The sequence below is a fragment of the Pinus tabuliformis genome, chromosome 9 (genome assembly GCF_031772625.1).
Source record: "Pinus tabuliformis cultivar Carrire ecotype Pingquan chromosome 9, CPIR1, whole genome shotgun sequence".
In the NCBI taxonomy this organism is placed as follows: Eukaryota; Viridiplantae; Streptophyta; class Pinopsida; order Pinales; family Pinaceae; genus Pinus; species Pinus tabuliformis.
The window spans coordinates 174681220-174693508 of record NC_142307.1 but is presented as its reverse complement, the minus strand read 5'-3'; positions in this window follow the sequence as shown (position 1 = coordinate 174693508).

Genomic DNA, 12289 nt, shown 5'->3' with positions numbered 1-12289 from the left:
CTTCTTGTGCAGATGCCGGATGCACCTTATGTTGGTTTCGCTGATGGTGCCTACCGCAGTACCTGTAGTTTGTCTTCTGCGGCATGGGTAATCTATGATCCTCATAACGAGGTAATAGATTGCCAGGGTGTGTGTTTAGGCCATACAACTAACAATGTTGCTGAATACTGTGCCGTAATCGAGTTACTTGCTAGAGCAATTAATTTCGGTATTCACGCATTGATAGTAAACCTGGACTCTCAACTTGTTGTCCACCAGCTCAACAGGCAATATTCCGTCAGAAACCATCATATACTAAGGTTGTATTTACGTGTAAGGTTGTTGGAAAGACATTTTGATTTTATTACATATCCTCATGTTCCGAGACAATTAAACACATTATCTGATGCATTGGCCAATCATGTTTTAGATAGACATCTGCATAATTTGTAATTAAAACATTATGTAAGCAAGCACATGAAAACACAATAATGAACCATGAACATATGTATATATATATATATATATATATACGTGAGTCTCAAAATGTTTGCGCCCCGCGCATTACATCATCCAAAAAATAATACATGTCCAAAACTCATACAGCCGTCGACAACATGTCTCTCAAAAACGTGCAAAAAACGAAACCTGGGCGTCTAATCACGGTGATGCTCATGATAGCATGTCACCGCCCGCACCACACGTCTCAACAGACGATGGACGCGAGTAGACACTCCCACCGTATGCCTCTGGTACAATCTAGGCACGTCCGCTAGTCTGCCATAATCTGGGATCCCTCGAGTAAGTGCCTCGAGGTTCTGTACTAGGTCCTCATCGTCACCCTCTGCCTGAGGGTCCGCTGCAGGTTGTACTCTCTGTACGTTGTGAGGTAAGTCGGCTGGTCGTTCTGCACCAACGTCTGCATACATATATAGATGTTGTAAGAAACATGCATGAATTATAAAAACTCGAATATGTTAAAACATTGAAAACATAAAAGGTCCTTACCTAGCTCCTCGTCCCAGTCCTCTCCCTCAGGCAACGGGAGGTCTGGATCTCCAGTAAAATCAGTGCCCGCATAGGGTCAGTCTTCCACGATGATCAGCTGGTGTTGGAGCCAAATAAAGAACTCGAGCCTCCAAGACATCTACTGGCCCCCACCTCCTCTGGGCATAAGTGCTGCCCATCGAGCCAATCTCGGCTCCCGTAGCACTGGATCTGCCACTATACCTCCTGGGATCCGGAATATCGGTAGCCGCTCCAGGAAAAATGATACTATGATGGATCCATATCCAAATTTTTTATTGCCATCACGCTTACACTTGGTAAGCTGCCTCTTTATATTTGTTGTTACTGCTATGGCCCAATCAAATAATGTAGGGTGTAGGCACTCAGTTGCCAGCAGCAAATGATTCTTGCTGGCCTCGTGGGGTGCCTGTACCCCAGCCGTCCGAGTGATAGTGAATAGTATCACTCGTAGCACCAAATCTAGAATAGTGACAATGTCCACTTTGGCACTATTGGATCCAAAATGGGCCCCAGGACAAACTCTGGCCATTACCTCCCCCATCTTTTCCCCAGAAGGTCTACTACCGGTCAATATGGGCCGTGCACCCCGCCGAGATAGTCCAGTAATAAAATAAACATCAGAGACATCCAACTCCAATGTCTGGTCTTTCAGGGGAAATGCCTGATCCTCAATATCCCAGGCATCCACAATAAACCGTAGTAACTCGGGCTGTGCACGTAGATATGAGGTAAGGAAGAATTTTTTCAAACCACAATCTCACAAAGCATCCATGCATGTGTCATCTTCCAATTCCAAAGCATCTATGGCCTCATGTTCTCTTTCTCTCCATTCTATAGCCATTTTGACCAATTCCTGCAGCCAAAACACCAAAATGTCATCATAAGATCAATGGTGAAACCACAAATCAAAGAAAATTGCAGATTCAACGGTCAAAATTATGGGAAAATTGGTTTGCGCGGTTGGCGCGACTGTTTTGAAAACAGTCGCGCCAATGGCGCGTCCCCTTTAGAGAAAATTGCCCATTGGCGCGGTCCCGTGAGGAGAACTCGCGCCAATGGGCGCAACCCTATTTTTTGCAATACCCCTTACATAGGATAATTCTATGGATAGAAAACTGAAAGGATGGAATAAAAATGAAGCTAAGGATGAGGCCTCTTACCTGTTTCAAACGGCGGCTCGAATGGTCTCCTGGATTGGTCGCAGTCAACAGTTGAAATTTGCGCCCAAAACCCTCCAACGGTAAACTCACAAGGTAAAAAGTGAAAAGTAATTTTATTTTTTACTATTTCACTATTTATAACTTCTTTTGGCTTAAAAAACATATTAAAATCATATGTTTGTGAATATTTTTATGTCAAAATAGGATTTTACGCTGTTTTTGTGTGGTGACAGGGATTAGTGCCACTCGAGCAACATAATGAACTCTTTTTTTCGGTTTTCGAGCTCGGTAAAACACGAGAAAAGGTTACTTCAAGGTCCACTTTTAGCTCTTTTCTGACCATTTAAAGAGGAAAAGATTACCGAGTCGCTCCTCTTGACTCATTAAATGGTGATAAGGGGCGGTCGTTTTAAGTTATTTTTGTCGACCGTTAAAATATAAAACGATTACCGGGTTTTTGTCGTTTCAAACTCGTTAGTGGTTACGAAACGACGTGGTTTCGACCGTTTTTTTTTACTTTTTCAGGTCGAAGTCACTAATCATGAAAAGTACTCCTCGATCGTAATGATCGGGCGGTCTTTCGGGTATTATTTTATACTTTTTCGGGCCCGAGAGACACAACTTTACGAAAAAGGACATCCCTGGAGTTTCCTTTTCTGCTGTCTTTTCAAACTCTCTAAACAAGAAAAGACGCCGAGTTCTTCCTTTGTCAGACTCGTTAAAACTAAATGACATCGGATTCTATCACAACACAAGCATATGCTATCCCCATCAAGCTTGTTAAAAATAATTGGGGTACTCGCCAGAAATGGTGGGGGAAAATAAAAATTTTTGAACTATAATTATTACCATAACGGCAGTATGTCGCTCTTGAACATGGCACTTTTTGCTTTCGTGTCCAGGGTGGGGATATTTCATCTCATATCTTTCACTTGATTCCATGGATTTGGGTACCCTATTTGACCTCTCATTCACTCATTGCCTCGTCATAATGACCTTTGATACATTGATGTCAAACACTGCCAATTCCGTTAATGTGCCGCCGATATGTTCAAGAGAAGTTGACCTCTGAAAATAAACAACCTCCCTCTGATAGTTCGCATAATCTTGATTCACGACATTATCTCTCTGTCTCGTGTCGATGATGTGGGAAACATTATGGCCCACCTTCGATCACAGTCACTCCCTGTCGACTTCAGCTCATTATCCAAGAAGTTGACTTAGAGACTCCCTTCTGGTGCCTTGGAGCCTGCATGCCTCAATGGCAGGTTCTTCGTGTTCGACGTGAGGTTTTCATCATTGGCCTCCGATCGAATGATTCTACGGGTGTTCCACTTCAGCTCATTGATTCACACGCCGTAGACTGTACCTATAGTACCTTGAGGGCCATTGTCATTATTGGTGGTACCTCTCGCGTCTGTTAACAGTCTCCATTATTGACTGGTAATCAGGCGATGTTCATGCATGTTCGACTTCAGCTCATATATTCACATGCTTGGACTTGTACTCTTGTTCGGGTCGAGATGGAGCGCAAGACCCTGGATTGTGTCTGTTGTAATTCAGGGGTGATTCTTGATACTTGACTCATTCACTAGATGGCTGCGACCATACCTGAGTCAAATCATTGATCCTAACCAAATGGCTGTGTCCATACTATGGATCTAGATTATTTATGTACTCTCTTATGGATGGCTGCGACCATACCACGTACATCTTGTAATTGAACTATCAGTCATGTCCCTTAATATAGCTCCTCGGCGGCAGTAACTATATGTGCTCTTGTGTGCTCTTATGTGTGTGTTCTTGTAAAGCATTTCACTCCTCTCCACCTCTCGGACTTCATGCTTTAGGGGGCATCTGTTACACAGTAATTTGTCACCATCCCTGTTACTCCTCTTGTCGTACCTTGGAGGACTCATTCCGGGAGTTATAAGAAGTGACAAGGGTTAAAAACACTTGCATTATGTTCCCCTGAGTATGTACTCCATGTTCCCCGACGACACCTTCTGCAGATCATCCCTAAAAATTTCTCTTTTTCCATTGGCGCAAGTCCACAGTATCCTACCCGCACCAATGATGGAGATCCTCAAAAGAGGGCGCGACCATTGGCGCCCTGTCTCAGAGCAACGGTCGCGCCAACCAAATTTAGTAATGTTTTTTGCCTTAATGCACGTCCGACTATTGTTTCCTTCATTACATGGAGCTTTTCTGAGGATAGAAAATCAGTCTTTTGTCGAGCTTTATCCATCTTTATGGCTTTTGCTAATTCCACAAAAGGTGTATCGATTCATCGCATCCTCCTCCCTTCCCCATCTATATAAGCTTGTCATTATGCATTGGACAAGCTAGTTCGAGAGTGTTGGTGGTAGTGTTATGCTAGTGATTTGGTAATTGAGTTATAGTAGTGATGATTATTGGTCATGGAGAGAATGCTAATGAGTGCTAGAGAGGTTATGCTGCCAGGGAGGAGATGCATGTCAAGACACATATAGTTACTCACCCAGCCAGGAGAAGGGTCGACGTCAAAACAATGGTTGTAACTTTTCCTGTTTATTAATTGATGAGCGACTACTATTATAGTTCCAATCTCATTATCTGTCATGGTGATATGTTGATTTATTTCTTTTCTGACTGAAATATAGTTGTGCCTTGGTAGTTTCTATGTTGGTATTTGTCTCTTCCTTTGCATGTGCAGGTGTTCGTTTATGATCTGTTGGAGCAAGGGAGCGAGGATGTCAACTCCGCTTCAATCATAGCGTTGGACTCCAATTTAGTCTTCTTGATTCACCTTTGATGCATAACTAGGAACTTGCGTAGCAGCGTGGTTTGTTTGTGGCTAGTTCTGTGTTAGGCTAGTGGGATCGCCTCTGTCCGCAGAGGGGATTTACCTTACCAACAAATTGGCGACTCCGCTGGATATCCGTTAATGTGCCGCCGATATGTTGAAGAGAAGTTGACCTCTGCAAATAAACAACCTCCTTCTGTTTATTTGTTACACAGTAATTTGTCACCATCCCTGTTACTCCTCTTGTCGTACCTTGGAGGACTCATTCCGGGAGTTATAAGAAGTGACAAGGGCTAAAAACACTTGCATTATGTTCCCCTGAGTATGTACTCCATGTTCCCTGAAGACACCTTCTGCAGATCATCCCTAAAAATTTCTCTTTTTCCATTGGCGCAAGTCCACAGTATCCTACCCGCGCCAATGATGGAGATCCTCGAAAGAGGGCGCGACCATTGGCGCCCTGTCTCAGAGCAACGATCGCGCCAACCAAATTTAGTAATGCTTTTTGCCTTAATGCACGTCCGACTATTGTTTCCTTCATTACATGGAGCTTTTCTGAGGATAGAAAATCAGTCTTTTGTCGAGCTTTATCCATCTTTATGGCTTTTGCTAATTCCACGAAAGGTGTCCCGGTTCATCGCATCCTCCTCCCTTCTCCATCTATATAATCTTGTCATTATGCATTGGACAAGCTAGTTCGAGAGTGTTGGTGGTAGTGTTATGCTAGTGATTTGGTAATTGAGTTATAGTAGTGATGATTATTGGTCATGGAGAGAATGCTAATGAGTGCTAGAGAGGTTATGCTGCCGGAGAGGAGACGCATGTCAAGACACATATAGTTACTCACCCAGCCAGGAGGAGGGTCGACGTCAGAACAATGGTTGTAACTTTTCCTGTTTATTAATTGATGAGCGACTGCTATTATAGTTCCAATCTCATTATCTGTCATGGTGATATGTTGATTTATTTCCTTTCTGACTGAAATATAGTTGTGCCTTGGTAGTTTCTATGTTGGTATTTGTCTCTTCCTTTGGATGTGCAGGTGTTCATTTATGATCTGTTGGAGGAAGGGAGCGAGGATATCAACTCTGCTTCAATCATAGCGTTGGACTCCAGGTTAGTCTTCTTGATTTACCTTTGATGCATAACTAGGAACTTGCGTAGCAGCGTGGTTTGTTTGTGGCTAGTTTTGTGTTAGGCTAGTGGGATCGCCTCTGTCCGCAGAGGGGATTTACCTTACCAACAAATTGGCGACTCCGCTGGGGAGTAACTCTTTGATTTCTGTCTTGCATGTTAATTTTCTTCTGCTTGCTTGAGTGCATGAGCTTCCTGAGTCAGTTTTGAGTTGATTCTTTACTGTTTGACCCATCTGAGCACTGTCAACCCAACCTGAGGTCGTATCATTTATCTTTTTAGTTGGCAAGCTTGATTGGCGCGGTTATTTCTCTGACAGTCGCGCCAGTCGGCGCATGTTGCTCAAAAGCAACTCGCGCCAATTCTGTGGTAGCGCAAGTTGCAGGCTGACAGTCGCGCCAGCTCTGTAAATTTTGCTTGTGTGTGGGTAGAAAGCTCATTCAGTCTCTTTATATATCTCTTTCAGCCTCTGGAACTATGTTGAACCTCTGCTTGACTGGTCTTAGCCTGTATCCCTCAGCTGTTTGCTTATTTCCAGTGACTTTGCATGTCTAGCCTTCTGTGGGAAGTTTTGGTCTCTTGATCATCCAGTCAGCTTGTTGATTGTTCTACACCTATCCAATGCTTTGTTGAAGCTTGATCTTCTATACTCTGAATACTTCACTTCTAGCCTCTTTGAAGTTCACTAGTTTTTGTGTTTTTCCTTGCTTTCATGGTTCATTTTGTGTTTTAGAGTTGGTTCTATTTCATTGACTAAACTTGGATTGTGCATATCTCTTAAAATTTGTTTACATGCATCATGCCATCTTAAAGGAAAGGAAAACAAAAAATCTCTTGCATTATAGTAGTTAGCATTTATTGTTATTTGTTGCTATCGAAAAGAAAAGACAAAATTCCGTTTCGTGTTATTAGTTGCATTAGGATCTTTGTTCTTTGTTGAAGTGATCATTTCGTTTGTGAAAAAGATCTCAACCCTCCTATAGATAGAATTCATCGAATCAATTGATTTAATTCCGGCATATAGTTTGCATGTAAGAAGTTTTCAAGATATCACATACGGTAGGACCAAAAAACTTAAACATAATCAAAGATAAACTTTAAAATGAACCAAATGAACATAACAACGCATTGGAACATAACGCAAACACTCTATAGGTCTAGGTTAGAGACATGTTCCGGCGTCGTTAAACCTGGTAGTTTATCGTCGAGTGGTTGGGTGATTCCTCCACGGTGAAACGGTAGCTGCCAATACGGACTGTGCTCCCACGTACCGTTGAGTATATATTGGGAGACCCCTATAGGAATAAAGCCTTTATCCATAGGAAGCCGTGTCAGCCGCCCTACGATTCGCAATGCAGTGAACACAGCATTCACGAAGATCGACCACCCGTACCCTAAAAAGTATTCTGTGGTTTTGCGAAAAGTTTGGCACACCCTCTACCTAGAATTCCAGAGCAGTCACTTTTGATCCTTTTCAGACTCCCTAAACGAAAAGGTGCCTGTGAGCGTCTTGTCACTTCGTGCTCATTAAATATTCGAAGGAGACTAGAGTCATCTTTTACCCTTTTCTCGACTCTTAAAAAATGAAAAGGTTAAGTTCAGTGTCTTAAAATTTATTGGCCACGATAACATCTACCCAATTAGCCTTCGTTTGTATTAGCCCGAAGTAGGAGTTATCTCGATAAACTTCTTAAGTTTCATCCTGGCAGAATTACTGGTTTCGTCTTCTACCGAAACACCGGTGGTGAGTCTTCCTGTGGTTTTAAGTATACAACCACTTAGTTCTCGTGCCCCGGGTGACGAGACTTACCAGTATCATTGGAACCCTACGTGGGAACCTTTTGAGGACGGTATCCCTTTTTGGGACCATCCTTCCCCTCGTGGGTCAATCCCGCAAGTTTCATCTGACATGGATGAATTATCCCCTACTACAACCGATGAGTCCGTTGCGACGAGCGGTGAAATTCCCACCTCAACGGACCCTATACATGTTAGTAGTACGCCTACTACTACAAATTTACCACTGGGTTATAATGCTTTGAGAGATGCTACGCCTTCTGGAACTCCGTTCACAGGTCCCATGTGGTCATCACACACTTTTCCTACTACGGAGCCTTTTACTCCACAAAGTCACGGTCTATCTGTTACCTCCGTCACAACCGTTCCAACGGTATGTGCAACCCCCTTGACTTCTATTTATAGTCGTCCCTCAGCTTCTTTGTTTGGAGTCTTTGACCCCATGACAAACGTCTCAATGCAGGAGTCATATGATCCATATTTGTCATCTCAACCGGTTGTTGAGGCATCGGTCCCATTGTCAATTGATTGGACCTCCACCTCTTCCCATGGTGGTCAAGTTTTATCTGCGCAATCTCTAATACAACCCCCTCAAGACCAACTAGGGCAATCCATTTATGGAAACCCTTTCGTTACTGCTGCTCCTTTTTCCTCTTTGCAACCTTCTGGTAACTCAGGACAGTCGTCTTTTCAACAAGTCCAACCTGGTATCCAGCAAGGCTATCCCGCTGGACAAAGTGGTCAACAAACTGTTAACCCGAACCAATCCAATGTCCAGCATAGTCCAATGTCTGGAATAGGTACTCAACCATTCGGTCAACCTATGGTCCAGTATTCACAACCCTCTGGGTAGATTGGTCAGCCCCAAACACAGTTGGGCCAACCAACTGTCCACTCTCCTCAACCATCTGGTCTGCTAGGACAACCTTCAACTGCGCAACAACCATTCCAGCAGGTAGGCCAACCTCAGTATCAACAGGTCCAACCTTCTGGACAGATAGGCCAACCTCACCATCAACAAGGTTTTCCTTCTGGCCAGATAGCCCAACCTATAGGACAGTTCATTGGTACTGCTCAGTCTGGTCCAGGGCCCCAAATGGGACCCCAACACCCATATGGCCTTCAAATGCAGGTTGGACCTCAATCACAAACTTTTCATCCAACCCAGCCTGGTCCTTCAACTCAAGTCAGAGCCCCACCACTGTATGGCTACCAACAACCTCAAGGGCAATTTTCGTTTGCCCCGTACCAGAATTACCAACAACAGCAATACGGCACGCCTGCACCATCATTTGGTAATCCTTATGCTGGGGGGCACTATACAAATCCTTACGGCCAATCTACTATGGGGCCAAATCCTTCCGGACAAACTTTATGGGGGCAACCATCACCTGGGTGGAACCCTGGTGCTCCACCCTACCAACAGCCCCAGATGCCTTTCAATCCTCAATTACCATTCTTAGCGACTTTAGAATTACCAGATGTATCCAAATTAACCAATGATCCTATCCTTCATAATCCTTATTGGCCTCCAGTTCCAACTAAAATCCCTGGTGACTGTCCAAAATTCAATGGTAAAGCCAATGAAGAACCACAAGCCCATATTATGACCTATCATTTGTGGTGTTCGTCTAATTCATGGCTTGACGATTCAATTCGGCTTCGCCTTTTTCAAAGGACTCTCACCGGCTCTGCCGCTAAGTGGTATATCGAACTTCATCGCGGGTCCTTTCAAGATTTCAATTCCTTGGCTATGGCATTCCTCACTCACTTCCAGTTGCCCATTCGATACGAAACGGGTACGCACCTCCTTACTTCCTTAAGACAAACGACAGCTATGCATATCTCTGATCATATTCATGAATGGAGACGGCGTAGACGTATGATCAAATTTTGGATTCCCGACCAGCTTCTTACCGATTGGTTTACGACTTCGTTCGTGCCTCCAATCGCTCGGGATATCGCCATGGGGGCGTGTGTCACTGAAGAGCAAGCTATCGCTCGAGCTCAATACCTTGACTTGGTTTATTCTCAGTCAGGTACGTTATATGATTATCTGCCTGATGTCCCAAGACAAGGAACATCTAAAGCCCCGCCAACACCCACTGTTGACGGTATCATCGGTTCGGTTAATTCACCCTCTAAGAAAAATACGAACTCTACAAAGCAAAAAACATCTGCTTCGAATGGACAACCTTCCCAGGCATCGTCTGGTTCGAATGTTACTTCTGAGGTTAATGCCGTCCAATCTAATACAGCAAGCAAGGCTTCAAAAGAGAAGAAAAGAGGGAAAACAAAAAATAAGACGGAGCAACCTAAGCAGGAAACCCCAAAAACTCAACCTGAGGACGGCTCTAAACGCAAACCCAAATATCCTTGTCTTATTTGCGATGAAAATCACTTTACCAGGGATTGCCCGAGGCGGTCCGAAGTTAGTCGTTTATTAAAAGGAACGTCTGGGACTCCTGCGATGCTCAAGGAGCCCTTTCCCACCCAACATACTCAAAAAACTCAAATGGTGGCTGATCCTACTCAGCCTCCCTCTTCCTTTGGTTCTCAAGTGTTTATGGCTGGTACAATACCCATTAATATCAGTACTCGAACGAAGGATTATTCGTCATCTGCCGGGAAAGAGCCTGAGTGTTATAGACATTTTTGTGCCTCGCAGCATGGAGCATGAAATGTCAATAATTACAGGGATCCTCAGTCCCTAAGCATGTTGTTCTTACCCCTAGAAGAACAAGGTCAGCAAACCACAGCACTTCCCATCAGTTCTCCACCTGAAAACACTCAAAAACAGGCTATTTTTGGATCATGTCAGCTGCTCCACTGAGCATCTGCGCTGAATGTCAACTGCTCCTCTTTGTACCTGCGCTGAAAGTCAACTCCAATGAAGGCTACCTGCGCTGGGCGAGATTGGCCAAGTGGCACAGTCATTCTGCAAGGTGTCAACTGCCCAGGAAGCTTCCAAACTGACACTTGGTTCAAGGGATTCGCCCTGTGATGAGTAAGAGGGTCTTGATCTCCAAGTGGAAGCAAGATTCTCCAAGTGGACTCAAGAACTGAAGATCAAATAAAGTGGGAGAGGACACTAGTCAGCTTTATGCCAGCCTCAAGCTGACTCATCCTTTCTCCAAATCTCCTATATATAGAGCTCTCTCATGAGGTCTAAGGAGGCTGGAATTTTGTGCAAAGCAAGGAAGTGCTGTTGGTTTACAGTTAGAGCTATTGGGTGATTGCTTTTATAGAGGGGAAGAGGAGATTTCTTGCTACTGGGGAGGTGCTGCTGGATTGGAGCCATTGATGGTTGTAACCTTCTCAGAACCTTTTACTTCTATCAATAAAGCTTTGAATGTTCTCCTATATACTTGTATTGCATTGATGTATTGTATTTACTTGTATATCTGATTCACTCTAATCCATGCATCAGTTATGAGTACATGTTTCTTGTAGTTTCCCTCTCTTGTTCGTGCAGGATCTTTGTGTAGATGGGCCGGCAAGAGAACAAGGAGCTGGGAGCAAGGGACGAAGAGAGAAGACAAGATCGACAAAAGCGAAGGATATCGGTTGGTCAATCTTTTCTTCCTTCTCTGTACTTTCATAAAGGAAAAATATCAAAGCTTTACTTTCAGTTGTTGCTAAGGAACTATCACCCTTAGAGTAGGGATAGGGTCATTCCGAGTCGGATACTTTTCCCCACAACAAACTGGCGACTCCGCTGGGGAGCGTATCCATTTGATTTGTGTTTGTAGTATCTTTGCTATTCATTTCCTGAACCAAAGAGTACCAAATCGAAAATCTTTTGACTATATCAAAAGCGAAGTAGAGGGGCTGCTACTCTTTCTCATTTTCTGAGCAGATTCATGATTTGAAGAGCTGATCTACAAAAGACTCTTGTGCTCTTTGTGATAGCTTTTCATCCTCTTGATCATCCCTTAGCTTGTACTTGACCTATAGCTTTTTATTTCAGCAAAAACAATGAATTTTTGAGCTTTTTATGACCCGGAAACCCTTGTAAACGCAACTCTCGTGTCTCAGTGCAGGCTGTCCAAAGGCAGTATGCATTTCAGCGCAGGTACTCCCTTCGGGAACTGCGCTGAGAGTCAGTTTGACAGACCAGAGCCTGCGCTGAACCAGTTAGCCAATGTCTTGTTGAGGTTTCCTACTGAGTCTTAGCCCTGTTTTCACTGTTATTTTGCTGTTGATTGCTTGTCATTTGTACTTGCTGTAAACCAACTTTCCTTGACATTATTCCGCCTCAGTTGTGTGATGAAACTGTGATTGTTCTTTCAGTATTTCTTGTTTCAGTTACAGTTTCCCATTGTGAAAAGCAAACCAGTATAGCTGTGGCCTCTTAGATCCTGAACTGTAAAAGTGTCTTTGTGATCTTAAGAGCTAGTTTTAT